We start from the raw sequence: 16,218 nt of genomic DNA on the forward strand, positions 1-16,218 counted from the left end.
CCTAATAGGTAGAAATGCCTTCAAACCAAGATAGAGAGCACTCCAAGTCCATCAACTAATCAGATCTTCATCAGGATTCAGTTTCCATAAATAGAACCTCATCATCAACTTTCATGGATTCAAAGCCAGACACCAAGTCCTCTACTGGGATGGCCCAAAGCTGACTTCTTACTTTACTTCGGGTCATCGGACCTACAAATAACAAGGTTTCCGGGTCAAGGTTAGGGCTGGGTTTTACACCGAAGGAGCAAAATCAGCTTTGGCTGAGGTTCATGAAGGAATTTGTGGAGCTCACATGGGTGGACGAGCCCTGACTCACAAAATTTTGATACTTGGGTTATATTGGCCTAAGGTCCAAGAGGCTGCTATGGAATACGTTCGTCGATGTGGTAACTGTCAAATTCATGCTACAGTATCGAAGCGCCCGGCGGAAACTATGACTTCAATTCTAAATCCCATTCCCTTTGCGATGTGGGGAATAGATATCATGGGCAAATTCACCAAGGCATCAGGCGGACGAGAATATTTGATAGTAGCAATTGATTACTTCACAAAATGGGTAGAAGCCAGTGCACTGGCGGCAATTACTGAGAAAAAAGTGGAGAAATTCGTGCTTGAATCAATCATATATCGCTTTGGGATTCCAAACATTATCGTCACTGACCATGGTACTCAGTTTGACTGTCCACAATTTGAACAATTATGTGGAACATATATGATCGAGCATCGTATGTCCTCAGTGGCATACCCCCAAAGCAATGGACAGGTAGAGGTTACCAACCGAACGCTACTGGAAGGAATAAAGAGAAGACTCGAAGCTGACAAAGCTTCTTGGGTCGAAGAACTTCATAATGTACTGTGGGCTTATAGAACTACGGTTCGAACACCCACAGGAGAAACTCCATTCAGGTTGGCATATGGATCCAAAGCATTGGCACCAGTGGAGATAATGGCGGGGACATTACGGGATCGTGAGTTCGAGGAAAAGGCAAATGAACAAGGACTGCTTGATAGTCTTGATTTGTTGGACGAAGTTCGAGCAAAGGCAATAGCACGAACTCAACATTATCAAAGAAGAATAGCGTCTCATTATAATACTCGAGTGAAGAATTGTCGGTACTTAGCCAGAGATTTGGTGTTGAGAAACACCCTAGCTTCTGACCTGCGTCACCAAAGAAAATTGGACCCTTCCTGGGAAGGACCTTATATGGTTGTGAAACCGGTCGGTTCAGGAGCTTACAGGCTGAAGAACATCAACACCCAGAAAGAGTTGAATCGTTCGTGGAATGCTAGGCATCTCAAAAAGTTTTATCCTTGATGATGATTTCAATTTTGTTCGCGATGTAATCATTTTCAACTCAATCAATGCAATTTCTGGCTTTCAACAAACTATCTTTTGATTGGGGGGCATCATACACCACATTCAAGAACAAGATCCAACTATAAGGCATCGAATGAAAATTCCTGTGGGTCCTTCAACACTTATGGAAAATTTTCGGACTTTCTTAAGTCGAGGCATCGGATGAAAATCCGAGTAAGTTCCTTTTGCAAGGCGTCGGTTTGAAACCCGAGTAAGTTCCTTCAAGACTTATTGAATTTTTGAATTATCCTTAAGTAAAGGCATCGGTTTAAAACCCGAGTGAGTTCCTTCTCATACTTATTGTATTTCTCCGGAAATCCTTTAAGTAAAGGCATCAGTTTAATACCCGAGTGAGTTCCTTCTCAGACTTATTGTATTTCTCCAGAAATCCTTAAGTAAAGGCACCGGTTTAAAACCCGAGTGAGTTCCTTCTCAGACTTATTGTATTTCTCCGGAAATCTTTAAGTAAAGGCATTGTTTCAAACAACTAAGACCTAATGCAATAGCGATTCAAGTGGCTAGCAAAGTTCAAGATAAAGTTAATTTCTTATTTCTTCAAAAGATCGAAAGAGGCCAATATCAAAACAGAAGCTGGATACAATCTTCGGTCAAAAAAGAAAGTCATCATCGGTGACTGTTAAGAAGTTATACAAGATTGACGAGACTTTCCTAGAACAAACATATGAGTCAACCATTGGTGTGGATTCAAGGAAAAGAAGAGAAGAAATGAGGATTACAAAAAATATTTCGGTATGCATAAAATCCTCCTCAATTTCATACTCTTTGTCTAGCTTGTCCAGGAGAAGTATGGTCCTCGACCAAACTCGCATTCAGGACAAGCTCGTCATAATTGACTTCTTCCAGGGGAGAATAAACAGGAGAATCTTCCAGATAATGCATAATATCTGGATCGGAAGGTGGAGGATCAATCTTATCCTTGGTCCAGTCGGGAGGTGGAATACCCAGGTCGGTAAATACTTCAGGATGGAAAACAGCACTGTAGGGGGTCGTATCAAAATGAGGATCCTTCCTTAATATTGATTCCCATACTTCGTTCTCACCATCCCGGATACGCTTTGCAAGTTATAAGCATTCAGCATATCAACAAAGGGCTTACTTGTGTAAATACTTGAAGACGCAGGCTCTGCGAACATCGGTTGGAAGGGATTCGGGCAAAGGAACGACGACTTGCCTTTCAGGTAACGTTTCAGATCCTTTGGCTCCTAACTTTCCAACTGTTCGCTTCAGTCGCTGAATCTTCTCCTTGGCATCATCCAAGTCCGACTGAAGACGACCAATCATCGATTTTTTTTCTCCTGCCACCTCCCAAGCTAGATTCCGAAGGCGAGCAATCTCAACATCTTTAGCTTCGAGATTTCCCGAAGCCTAGAAACTTCATTGCTCAACCTATCGAGCCTAGAAACCGCTTCCACTTGGTTGTGGAAGTTACCAAAGAAGACTCCTGCAAATAACTTCCGAGTTAAGAAGGAGCAGAAGAGTAATTTTTCAGAATCAAAGGATAATGAAGAAAGACTTACATCACCAATGACTTCGTAAAGACTTCATCTGGAAGTTTGGAAAGAACTGCGCTCTCGTAGGTCATTCGAGCAGCAGTACACCATTCCAACGCTCTGTCAAACTCGTTTGACACTAATTCAGACGAAGGATGAGAAGGATGACCTACACCAAGAGAAGGATGAGTTGCGTCACTTGTCAACCGACGGCGCTTCCTAGTGGCAAAATCCTCCGACTCGGAAGGAGAGAAGGAGGATGCCAAACAAGCATTAGAATGGGAAATAGGAGCAGCACCTGCTGGGACCCCACCTTCATCAGACGCCAACATAGTTGCCTCAGATGCCCGAAGAGTCTCTTTCGGGGGTGCACCAACAGTCTCACCAGCAGGGGCGCCGGCAACACCATCGGCAACGGAGTGATCAAGATCTTCCTCGGAAAGATGAGCGATCACATCGGGCAAAGGAGGCGCAGGGATGGCATCAATAGAAACTGTGGGAATCTGAGTTGAAGATTCACCGGCAGCAGTCGCCTTACGCTTGGAGGATTCACTAGCTGAAACCACCTCACTGGCCCCAACCACCACCGACGGAACGATTTTCTTGCAAGATTTTGCTCTGATAAAGTTCGGGTTGATTTTGGGAGCCACTATGCAAACAAACAAGCCGTATCAGTACAGAAATAAAATGACGACAACAAGAGGGAAAACCCTAGTTTTTTATCACTTCCGACAAAACCAAATAACTAAACCGCAAGTATAACTACTGTGCAGTTTACTCAGGGGGGAAGTGGGGAAAGAGATGAGTAATCAAGAAACTCACTTTTTCAGAAGTTGATAGAGCTATTGTTGGAGTACGAGGAATACGGAAGCAGGCCGAAGGACGAAAGGTCGCTTTAGCACTTTAGCAAATCTAACTTGCAGATAGCATGATAGATGGAGGGTACCCACGAAGGCTTTAAATAGCATCTGGTACTAAGACGACGGTTGAAGGCTAAGGACAACCAACGACCTAGATCAAAATGACGCTTCGAAATCCGCAGAAAGCAAGATCAACGGTCGGAGGGATGCCACATGGAAACATGTGGAAACGAGCACCTGACGCAGAGATACCTCCAATCGTCGCACCGCCATTAAAATAATGGATGTATTTCCGATTCATTGAAAACAGTGAATGGTATACAAAAGCAGGAAAACGTTTGAACTTCACAGAAGGGAAACGTGCGGACTTTGCATTAAATGAAGTGGTGGGGAAGATAAATGCATCTTTCCGAAATGCATCTTCACAATATTTCTACAAGATTATTATTCGGCGAGGAATGTAAAGTTAAATGATAAGTTTTATCATTTATACTTTGATATTCAAGGAAAGATTTCGGCAGGAGACGGAGAAATGTAAAGGCCAACATGAAAAAGAAATGTCTATTCATTAAATAGAGGGTAAATCTTTACAAAAAGATAACTCCCTAAGCCTTTTCTTCATTGTTGCCCGAGGGACCCTGTTCGGGAGGACTTTTCTCAGGATCTTGAGAAGAGCCTTCCTCAAGAATGGCATCGGCTGAGTCCTCTATAGCAGCAACTTGAGACTCGGCTTGTGATTTCTCCTCTGGAAGTGCCGGCTCGTGAGCCAGGTATGCCTCATATTGAGGGTCAGCTGGAAAAGGATCATCTTCTTCCTGAGCCCAGTCCGGGAGATCCATACCAACTTTCCCGAAGACCTCTTTGTGGCACACCTCACAAAAGGGAGCAGTGTCGACGGCAGGGATTGATCCGAGAATTCGCTCCCAAACGTCATTCTGCCCCAAGCGATAAGCTTAAATGTTGTAGATACCTAGCAGCTCGGAGAAAGGTACGCTGTTCAGGTATTTCCGAACACACTCCTTCCGAAGCTCTGGCTTTATATGCTCGGGCTTGCTAGGGATCGCCAACTTCAGATGTTCTTTGAGCTCCCTACTTTTGAATTCAAGCCTATCACCAAACAACGTGGCAGCTGCTTTTTGCTTCTTGGCCTCGCGCTCGGCTGCAGCGGCACGAATCTTCGAAGCTTCGAGGGCCTCCTTGAGGGAGATCACTTCTTCCTCATGCTTTTTCTGCAGCTCCACGGCAGCTGCAGACAGCTGGTCTATTTTAGAATTGGCCTTGGCCAAATTCTCTTCACAGGTTTGCAGCAAGGAGCTGGTGCGACCAACCCGGCTCAATGCTTCCATGTGTTGATAAAAGCTCAACACAGCATTCCTGGGAAGGCGGAAAATATCAGAAGAAGTCATAAGAAATTATGAAAAAATAAGTAAGCAAGAAGACCGGTACCTTGTAGATTGACTAACAAGGGAGGTGTCATCCAAGGCTTCAAATTCCTGGCGATCAGAAGGAGGAAGACTGAGGGAGCTCCATTCTGCAGCTTTCTCAGGATCCCGAGTCACCCTGTTGGTCAACTTCAGGGTCTACTGGGGGGTGAAGACCTCCTCACAATCCGTTGAAGCTTTGGATTTTTTATTGGAGGAAGCATCAATTGTGTCATGCCTCCTTTTGGTTCGGGCGGAGGAAGAGATATTGGACCTCTCCACCATCGGTTTTTTCCCTTTACCCGAAGCATCAGCCACGGGCCTGATATTCCTGATTCCCCTATAAGAGGGGTCGGGAGAGGGAACAGAAGCCTCTTGATCTACGGTCAAGGCTCTGGGTGATCGTTGCTCGGCTGTCACAACGGCCCTAGCGGCCTTCACCCACAGGCTCTCAGGGTTCATTCTTGGAGGCACTGCAAAGAAGAATGACAAGAGTTAGAATTCAAGACATATCACTTCAGTAAAATTAAAGGATGGTAGTTAAAAGCTCACAATGAGCCAAGCCCCAGTACTGAAGGATGGAGTTATACTCCACTTCAAGTCCATGTATCTCTTGATACCATGGAATGGATTTGATCTTCCTGACGGCCGCCTCGTCTTCTCTGGATAAGGGAAGGCCTCGGTTATTCTCGGAAGAAGAAGTACACCTCCTCCAGGCGGTTGGGAAGTTAAGATCTGATGGAGGCGCCCGACAGAAAAAATATCGTTCGCGCCATCTTTTGTGGTTAGAAGGGCAAGTTCCTTTGACAAGGATGCTGCCCCTCCAATCAAGTTCAACCTTATTGCGTTTGGACAGAAAAACCCATCCGGGAGGATGGGAGATAGAAAGAACATGAAAATGTACAAAGAGAGAAAGAGATGGAGTAATGCCAATTTCAAAGCACAAACCCAAGAAGCCGACGATGAGACGCCAGCTATTTGGGAGGAGCATTCCGGGACAAATGTTCCAATGATTCGAATCATGGAGAACAAAGGATTAAAAAAGGGAAAGCGAACCCCGCTTTCCGGTGCATCTATATACAGAGAAAATTCACCTGAAAGGGTTGAATCAACCCTCTCGTCAGGGTGGGGAGCCCTAACCTGATAAGAGGAAGGAAAATCAAAATCTTGGATAGCTGAAGACTCGGAAGTTTGAGGCTGCCTAGAAGACTCGACAATCTTGGAAGATCCAGACTCGAGAAGGACAGGAGATGTTTCGGTTTTTCTTTCTAAACCTTTTTGAGAAACATCAGCAAACTCGCGCCAGAGGATAGTTAGGGTTTTGTTATCACTATCCGACTATTCGGGAGCAGGAGAAGCAAAAGCCTCACCGCTATTACCAACACTGGTACCGGAGAAGCCCTATCGTCCGCCATTACTTGTTTCAAGAAACTACAAAAAGAAAAAGACCAAGAAACTTACCGATTCAAAGGAGGCGGAAGCTTGAGAGCAAGAAGGCGCGAAGCAGACAACAAAGGTTCAAATTCCAGACAGGAAGAATGAAACCTACGAAGACAACGAACCGCTTTTAAAACTCCAGCACGAGTGTTCGGGAATCTGAACGATCGAGATTGATTAAAATCAACGATCAAGATTGAAAGACGTTTTGAAAGTTTGAACTCACGAATCCGAAATAGGCGTTCGGAAACCGTCGCTTGGATGACGTGAGCCACGACAGATCAACTGCAAGGAGATACGTGGCCTTACACTCACAACGCTCGAGGAAAAGTGACCACTGCATTAAATGTGATATGACATTTAGTGAAGCACATAGAGATTATCACCTGACGACGAACCCAGTTAAAAACCAAGCCCTCGGGATCGACCGAACGCTTGGTCTGGGGGGCTCGTGATACGGAGAGATTATGATCAGACCGGGTTCATACCTGGTCCGACCCTCGACCCCGGTCGAGACGGAGAGAACCGACTCGCTCCCGAGCGAACCGGATCTAGAAGATGGCTTGCTGAAGAAGAAAGCTTATTCGGCTGCAAGCGTGCCCTAATCCTACTTATGGATTAGGGTAATTACCCTAATGATGGCAGACTCGAATTGACGGCTGCGGATAATCATTACCGAAGGGATAACCATCACATAACCTAAAGGTTATCTCAGGAGTCCTCTACTAGTCCAAACTAGTAAAAGTCTATTGCTCAACGGATCTAACAGTTAAGATCCAACGACTACCCGAAGAATGCTCAAGTGCATCCAACGAAGGAGATTCGAAGGTACACTCTATATAAACCTCACTACCATACAAGGTGAGGGGATCGAAAAGAATACTATCTGAGACTCAGGTTCAGATACATACTGATAGACCAAAACTATCAGCGATCTGCTATCTAGATCAGCTTTCCCGCTTCTTCATTCCTTAGCTCGTGCTTCTAGCAAAGCCGTTTGTGATTAAGTTCATCAACTGACTTAGCCTTCGGAGGTGGACTCCCGACCCCAGCGGTCGGGCCACATCTGACGCTTTCGTTTTGCAGGTCATCACGAGGAGATCTAAGGGCTAAGCAGATTTTGGACGCATCACCCGTTAACCACTTTCTAAATGCCACCTCCTCCTCTCTAAAAGACACTTCATAGTAACTTACCTTGTGTGAACTTCCACCACGTAGGGGGTGGGAGAGGGAGGTGTCACCCCCTCCCTCTCTCTCCTCTTACTTTCCTTATGCTTAATATAATATATATATTTAATTAAATAATGGGCTTCTATATGGGTTCGTGGGCCCATTCTATGATCTTACGCAGGGCCTATCTTGAGGTGTAAATGTTAATACCTCCGGGTATAGAAAATTATGCTGATCAGTTCCTCATTTTCAGTTCATTCTAATTCCACTGTTGTGGGACCCACAAGTGATGTCTAACCTCGACCAAATGTCAATTGGATCTAGTTTCATTTAAGCTATTCTTTAACTACACTCAAACCATTTGATTCAACCATCATAATCCTTTAATAATCTTAAAGACTGACACATTCACACACAATAATAAAATAATAATATAAAAAGATGCGGGGCATCACAACCTCCCCTCCTTAAAATAAATTTCGTCCTCGAAATTTGCGTACTTGATCAATTGAAAAGTTGGGGATAACGAGTTTTTAAATCAATTCAAGCTTCCATGAGGCTTCTTGACCTGAGTGACTGTTCCACAACACTTTCACTTCTGGTACCGCCCTGTTTCTCAATTTCTTCTCTTTCCGTTGTAATATCTCAATTGGCTTTTCTTCATAGGAAAGATCTTCTTTCAACTCCAATGGTTCGTATTGTAACACATGAGCAGGGTCTGCTACATACTTCTTCAACATAGAAACATGAAACACATCATATATGCTGGACAATTCGAGGTAGGGTAAGTCTATATGCTACTGCTCCAATTCTTTCTAGAATCTCAAATGGTCCTATATATCTTGGACTTAGTTTCCCCTTTTTGCCGAGTCTCACCACACCCTTCATTGGTGCTATCTTCAGGAAAACTTTATTGCCTACCTCAAATTCCGAGGGCATCCTCCTCACATCGGCATAACTTTTCTGTCTACTTTGAATAGTCTACATTCTCTTTTGTATTACCTTTATCTCCTCACAAGTCTGTTGTACTAGGTCTGGTCCCAATACTTGCTTCTAACCAATTTCACTCCAACATATTGGAGACCTACACTTCCTTCCATACAATGCTTCATAGGGCGCCATCTTGATGGTGGATTGGTAGATGTTGTTATAGGCAAACTCCACTAAATATAAGTGATCACTCCAACTACCCTTGAAGTCAATTACACAAGCCCTAAGCATATCTTCCAATATATGAATAATCCTTTCAGATTGTCCATCAGTCTGAGGATGGAAAGCTGTTCTGAAGTTCAGTTGAGTGCCCAACGTCTTCTGTAAACTTTTTCAAAATCTGGAAGTAAATCTAGGATCACGATATGACACAATAGAATTGAGTACTCCGTGTAACCTCACAATTTCTTTCACATAAAGTTTAGCCAACTTGTTTAGGGAGAAATCAATCTGGATGGGTAGAAATTGGGATGACTTTGTCAGTCTATCCACAATTACCCAAATTGCATTATAACCTTGTGGAGTTTTTGGTAAAGAGGTGACAAAATCCATGGTAATATGCTCCCACTTCCACTCAGGTATGTCTAGGGGTTGTAACAAACCTGAGGGTCATTGGTGTTCAGCCTTTACCAATTGACAAGTCATGCATTTCTGTACATACTCCGCTATTTCCCTCTTCATATTGTTCCACCATAAATTCTCTTTCAAGTCTTGATACATCTTTGTCCCACCAGGGTGTACTGAGTATGGGCTATTATGTATTTCCCTCATCAGTTCATGTTTCAACTATTCATCCTGAGGCACACAAAATCTTGATTTATATCTAATAATTCCAGCTGAATCAACAATAAAATCTACCAACTTTTCATTTTCCATTCTTCCCTTAATCTTTTGTAGAAAAGTATCATCTTTTTGTTTTTCTTAAATCTGATCAAGAATGGAAGGTTTTACAGTTAAGCTTGCAACCAATGTCGTAACCTTACCTCCAAGCATGACTTCAATTTCCATCTTCCTTGCATCTTCTATAAGATGAGGTTGACTCATTATTAGAGCTGCAGAGTATCCTTGTACTTCCTACTTAAAGCATTAGCCACCACATTTGCCTTACCAGGATGGTAGTTAATATTTTAGTCATAATCTTTCAATAATTCTATTCATCTTCTTTGTCTCAGGTTCGATTCTTTTTGGGTGAAGATATATTTGAGACTCTTGTGGTCAGTGTATATCTCACATTTTTCTCCATACAAGTAGTGTCTCCATATCTTCAATACAAAGATAACTGCTGCCAACTCCAGATCATGAGTTGGGTACTTTTGTTCATGGGGTTTCAATTGTCTTGATGCATATGCGATGACCTTTCCACGTTGCATAAGCACACAACCCAATCCATTTCTTGATGCATCACTATATACAACAAATCCTCCAGTTCCAAATGGCAGACTTAAGATAGGTGCAGTTATCAATCTCCTCTTTAGTTCTTGGAAACTCTGCTCACATTCATCTACCCAAGCAAATCTGATTCCTTTTCTAGTGAGTCGAGTCAATGGCATTGCAATTTTAGAGAATCCTTCAATGAATCTCCTATAATAACCAGCTAATCCCAGAAAACTCCTTATTTCAGTCACATTAGTTGGTCTGGCCCAACCCATTACAACTTGGACTTTGCTGAGATCCACTATAATACCTTCAACAGAGATCACATGTCCTAAGAACACAACCTTATCAAGCCCAAATTCACACTTTTTAAACTTAGCATAAAGCTTCTCATTTCTTAGGGTTTAGAACTGCTCTCAAATGCTCCTCATGTTCTTCCTTACTCTGTGAGTATATCAATATATCATCAATAAAGACAATAACATACTGATCCAGGACATTGTGGAACACCCTATTCATTAAATCCATAAAGGCTGCTGGTGCATTAGTCAACCCAAAAGGCATAACAAGAAACTCATAATGTTCATATCTAGTCCTGAAAGCAGTCTTTGGCACATCTTCTTTCCTCACCTTCAATTGGTGATAGCCTAACCTCAAGTCAATTTTGTGATGGCCCGCATCTTTTTATACTATTATTTTATTATTGTGTGTGAATGTGTCAGTCTGTAAGATTATTAAAGGATTATGATAGTTGGTTTGATGATTTAATCAAATGGTTCGAGTGTAGTTAAAGAATAGCTTAAATGAGGCTAGATTCCAATTGATATGTTGGACGAGGTCAAACATCATTTGTAGGTCCCACAACAGTAGGACTAGACTGAACTGAAAACGAGGAAATGATCAGCATGATTTTCTGAACCCGGAGGTACTAATATTAGCATCTCAGAGCGGGCCCTGCGTAAGATAATCGAGCGGACCCATGAACCCATAGAAGCCCACTAAATATATATATATATATATATATGTATATGTATATGCGTATACGTAATATATTTTATATAATATATATGTTATATATATATATTAAATGATATATCATGCATATTGCATAAAATCAACCGTAAGGGATAAAGAGGAGTGAGAGAAGGAGGGAATGACATCTCCCCCTCTCTATCACCTAATGTGGTGAGCTGTTAGGAAATGGGAATGAGTTTGTGGCATGTAACAAGAGAAGAAAGAAAGAGAAATAGCAAGAGGGGGCAATTTTATTCAAGTGATAACATGGTAGTAACGGCAAATAGATATATTATGATTCATATTCAATTAAGGGAAAAGCAAACAAGGGAAAGCTTTATGAATAGCGTGTGATATGGAGAAAATATGATCGAACCAGGCTCATACTTGGTTTGATCCTCTACCCCGGTCGAAACAGAAGGAATCGACTCGCTCCCGAGCGAACCGGATCCGTAAGATGGCTTGCTGAGGAAGAAAACTAATTCAGCTACAAGCACGCCCTAATCAAACTTATGGATTAGGTTAATTACCCTAATGATGGCAGACTCAAATTGACGGCTGCTGCTTATCATTATCGAAGGGATAATCATCGCATAACCTAGAGGTTATCTCGGGAGTCCTCTACTAGTGCAAACTAGTAGAAATCTATCGCTTAACGGATCTAACTGTTAAGATCCAACGACTACCCAAAGAAGGCTCAAGTGCATCCATCGAAGGAGATTCGAAGGTACACTCTATATAAACCTCACTGGCTTATGAGGTGGGGGACTCAGACTCATATACACACTGATAGACGTAAACTATCAGAGGCTTACAATCTAGATCACCTTTCCCAGTTCTTCATTCCTTATCTCTGTGCTTCTAGCAGAGCCATTTGTGATTAAGTTCATCAACTGACTTAGCCTTGGGAGGTGGACTCCCAACCCCAGCGGTCGGGCCACGTCTGACGCTTTCATTTTGCAGGTCATCACGAGGAGATCTAAGGGCTGAGCAGATTTTGGACGCATCATTTGGCGCCGTCTGTGGGAAACACTTATAAAGCCATGGTGACTAGATCGGTAGCAGCCGCTGCACAGCACGATTCCGGTGTTCAAATCCCTTGAGTGAATAATCCAGACGTTCCCCAGGGAAGCCAACATCCTCTTGAAGTAGATGGTGGTCAGGGAGGACATAATCCTCCGGATACATTCCAAGATCAATTGAATCAGGTGAAGATTCAACTCTTGGACGTGAGCCAAGCACTCCGCGTGCTCACCAGACGAGTGGTATTACCGCAAGAACCTGATCATCGCGATTCAGGGAGGCGTGCATTACCACGTGATCAAAGAGTGGTTGAAGATTGGAATATCGGTCAGAACTTTTGTGAAGGTGATCGAGTGCCTAGGAGAATTGACGATCAACCTAGGCGGGACGATCGGTTCGACAGACCGCAGGAAAGTACAACCGATTCAAATACAAGGTTGGATACGGGGGTGAGGACTCACTCACCAACTGTCAGAAGAACCGTTCGTGATGATCGGGCAGTTCGCGATGAGCGGAATGTTCGTGATGGACGGGTCATTCGTGATGATCGAATAGCTCGTGAAGGTCGTGTTTTTCGAGGTCGTGATCATATTGCTGAAGATCACCTGACCCAGATTGGTCAGGAATTGGCCAACATCAATCAGAAATTAGGGCAGTTGGCTAAGGGAAGGATAATTGAAGATATTTACTCAGTCATTCGGAAGACCCCCTTTGCCGAGCCAATTGCGGGATATCAGTTTCCCCATAACTTCCGTTTGCCTACCTTTTCTACATTCGATGGCTCCGAAGACCCAATGGCCCACATTGGCTATTACCAACAGACCATGGCAGTTTCAGGTAATTCTGATGAAATTCTATGTAGGGTTTTTGGTTCATCTTTAACCGGAGCAGCACAAAAGTGGTTTTCGAACCTCCCATCTGCAAGGATCGTAAACTTTGATGAGTTGGCGCGCAAATTCATAGGGCGATTCCAGAGTTGAATATAGGTCAAGAAAATGGAAGAAACCTTGTTTACTGTCAGACAAGGAATGAGGGAATCGATCAGAGAGTTTCTGAAAAGATTCAACAAAGTAACGATGGAGATAGAAAATTTGGATGAACAAGTAGCCAAAACTGCTCTATTCACTGGACTCACTAACCAAAAACTCCTGGAGTTATTATTACAGGATATGCCTGCAACTTATGCTGAGTTGGTACAGAGATGCCAGAAGCAGGCCGAAGTCATGGAGATCTTAGATGCGTGCCAAGGAGACAATAAAGCCTCCACTAAGGAACAGAAGGCTCCTGAGCAGAAACAGAAGCCAAAGAAGAATGTCCGCGATCGGGTTGGAAAATCTCAGGCTTGGTGCCAGAGGTCTCCCGGTAAAAGTGAGTATACTCCATTGAATGCTCCTCAGGCTGATATTCTAAATATCATCAAAAGGCGAAATATTTTGAAGTGGCCACCTAAAATTCCTTTGAAGCCTGGAGAGCAGCAGGATCGAGAAAAGTATTGCCGATTCCACAAGGACTATGGTCATTATACAAATGATTGTCGTCATCTAAAAGCAAATATTGAGAGATTAATATCTCAGGGACACTTGTCCAATTTTGTTAGTAGAAGAAGGGAGGATCCACGTGAGCCACGCGCGGCTGCCCCTAAACGGGATCGTTCGGTTAGTTCAGAACGATCAAGGGAGGCTCCGATGTCTAAGAAAGGCAAGGAGGTGATTGAAGCTACTCGGTCACCGATCCTTACAATTTTCGGAGGACCAGAGCCCAAATCACTCCGGAGTTTGAAGACAAAATCCAAATTTATCGGAACCGGAGAGACGCAGAAGCGGAAGAAGCCAAACGATGAAGATTCTATCACCTTTGGTGAGGAGGATGAAAGAGGCGTTTGTCTACCTCATGATGAATCCATAGTCATCAAGGTAGAGATTTCACGCCGAGAAGTGCATAGAGTTTTGGTTGATACAAGGTTTGCAGCTGACCTAATTTCTTATGAAGTGTATCAAAAGCTGAAGGTGGATGAGGACTTGATGGAGCCTTCATCCACACATTTATATGGTTTTGCAGGATCATCTGTAGTGGCGGAAGGATCTGTCCAGTTGGACTTATCTATTGGAAGTTTTCCTAAGAAGACGACCGTCCGAATCAATTTTTTGGTGGTTCGGGAACTGCTAGCTTATAATGTTATCCTCGGGCGACCATCTTTATCCAAGATAGGTGCTATTGTTTTGACAAAACACCTGAAGATAAAATTCCCGACTGATATGGGAATTGGTCAAGTTTCCTCCGACCGCGAGGATCTCTCAAAGAATGTTACGTTGCCTATTTAAAAGACAAGGAGGGCCCGAGGAAGGTGACTGCCCTACCTATAGAAGTTTGAGATGATCGGGAAGAAGCAGAAATGCAAAGGCCCGAGCCAGTGGAAAAGGTGGAACAAATCCAACTGTGTACCAAGAATGAGAAAAAGATTACTTATATCGGGTCTGAGCAGCTGGAGGAATTCAAGGATGAGTTGAAGTTATTTCTTCAATGGAATAATGACGTATTCGCATGGTCTACCGAAGACATGCCAGGAATTGATCGGGCTGTCGCAGAGCACAAACTCTAGATAGATCCGAAGGTGAAACCAGTGATCTAGAAAACGAGAAATTTCTCCATTGAAAAATATGAAGCTGTTCGGGGCGAAGTTGAAAAACTAAAGAATTCTAGTTTCATAGAACCAATTGAATGCCCAACTTGGTTAGCCAACGTGGTAATGGTAAAAAAGGCGAATGGGAAGTGGAGGATGTGTACAGACTACACAGATCTTAACAAGGCTTGCCCTAAAGATTGTTATCCATTACCTCGGATTGACCTCTTGATAGATGCGACTGCAGGATATGAAACTCTAAGTTTCATGGATGCCTACTCAGGGTATAATCAGATCCTTATGAATAAGGAAGATGAGAAGTTCATGGCTTTCATGACTGATCGTGAAAGCTACTATTACAAAGTCATGCCATTTGGCCTGAAAAATGCCAGAGCTACATATCGAGGGGCTGTCAACAAGATTTTCAAGGACTTAATTGGGAAGAATGTTGAAGCTTATGTTGACGACATGCTAGTAAAGAGCTTTACAAGAGCAAATCATATTGCAGATTTAACTAAGGTATTCTCAGTGCTGCGAAAGTATCAAATGAAGCTGAACCCAGAAAAGTGCGGCTTTGGAGTTTCTTCAGGCAAATTTTTGGGCTTCATGGTGTCATAGAGAGGTATTGAGGCTAATCCTGCCAAAATACAAGCTCTGATTGACATGGAGGCTCCAAAAATTGTTCGTGATGTGCAGTGTTTAACAGGGAGGGTTGCCGCTTTGAATCGTTTCATCTCCAAGTCCGGAGAAAAGTGTTTGCCGTTCTTCAAGGCACTCAAAGATTTGAGGGGCAGCAAGGAAGCAAAATGGACCGAAGAATGCCAAAAAGCTTTCGAGGAGTTAAAAGAGGCACTGGGACAACCACCGATTTTGTCCCGACCAAAGAATGGGGAAATACTACAGCTATATCTAGCGACGTCCCTTTCAGCGGTCAGTGCAGTACTTGTTCGTGAGAAAGATAAAAAATAGTGGCCGATTTACTATGTGAGTCACGTATTACTTGATGCGGAGACACGATATTCACAGATTGAGAAGCAGGCTTTGGCTCTCATGATGGCTGCCAGGAAGCTAAGGCCATATTTCCAGGCTCATCCAATAGAGGTATTTACAACTTTTCCTCTTAGTAAAGTTCTTAATAAACCTGATTTGTCTGGAAGGATGGTGGCCTGGTCGGTTGAACTCACTGAGTTCCAAGTGAGCTTTAAGCCCAGAATGGCAATCAAAGCTCAGGCACTAGCCGATTTTGTAGTAGAAACTACTGCACCAGTGGAGACCACCATTGAAGATCCCATTATACCAACCACTTGGGAGGTATATGTGGATGGTTCTAGTAATAAAGATGGAGCAGGGACTGGAATTCTATTGAAAAGAATAGCAGGATTTATTATTCGATATGCTTTGAGATTTGCATTCGAAGCAAGTAATAACGAAGCAGAAT

The sequence above is a fragment of the Hakea prostrata genome, chromosome 9, assembly GCF_041222555.1.
Source record: "Hakea prostrata isolate BN-2017 chromosome 9, UWA_Hpros_2, whole genome shotgun sequence".
Classification (NCBI taxonomy): Eukaryota; Viridiplantae; Streptophyta; class Magnoliopsida; order Proteales; family Proteaceae; genus Hakea; species Hakea prostrata.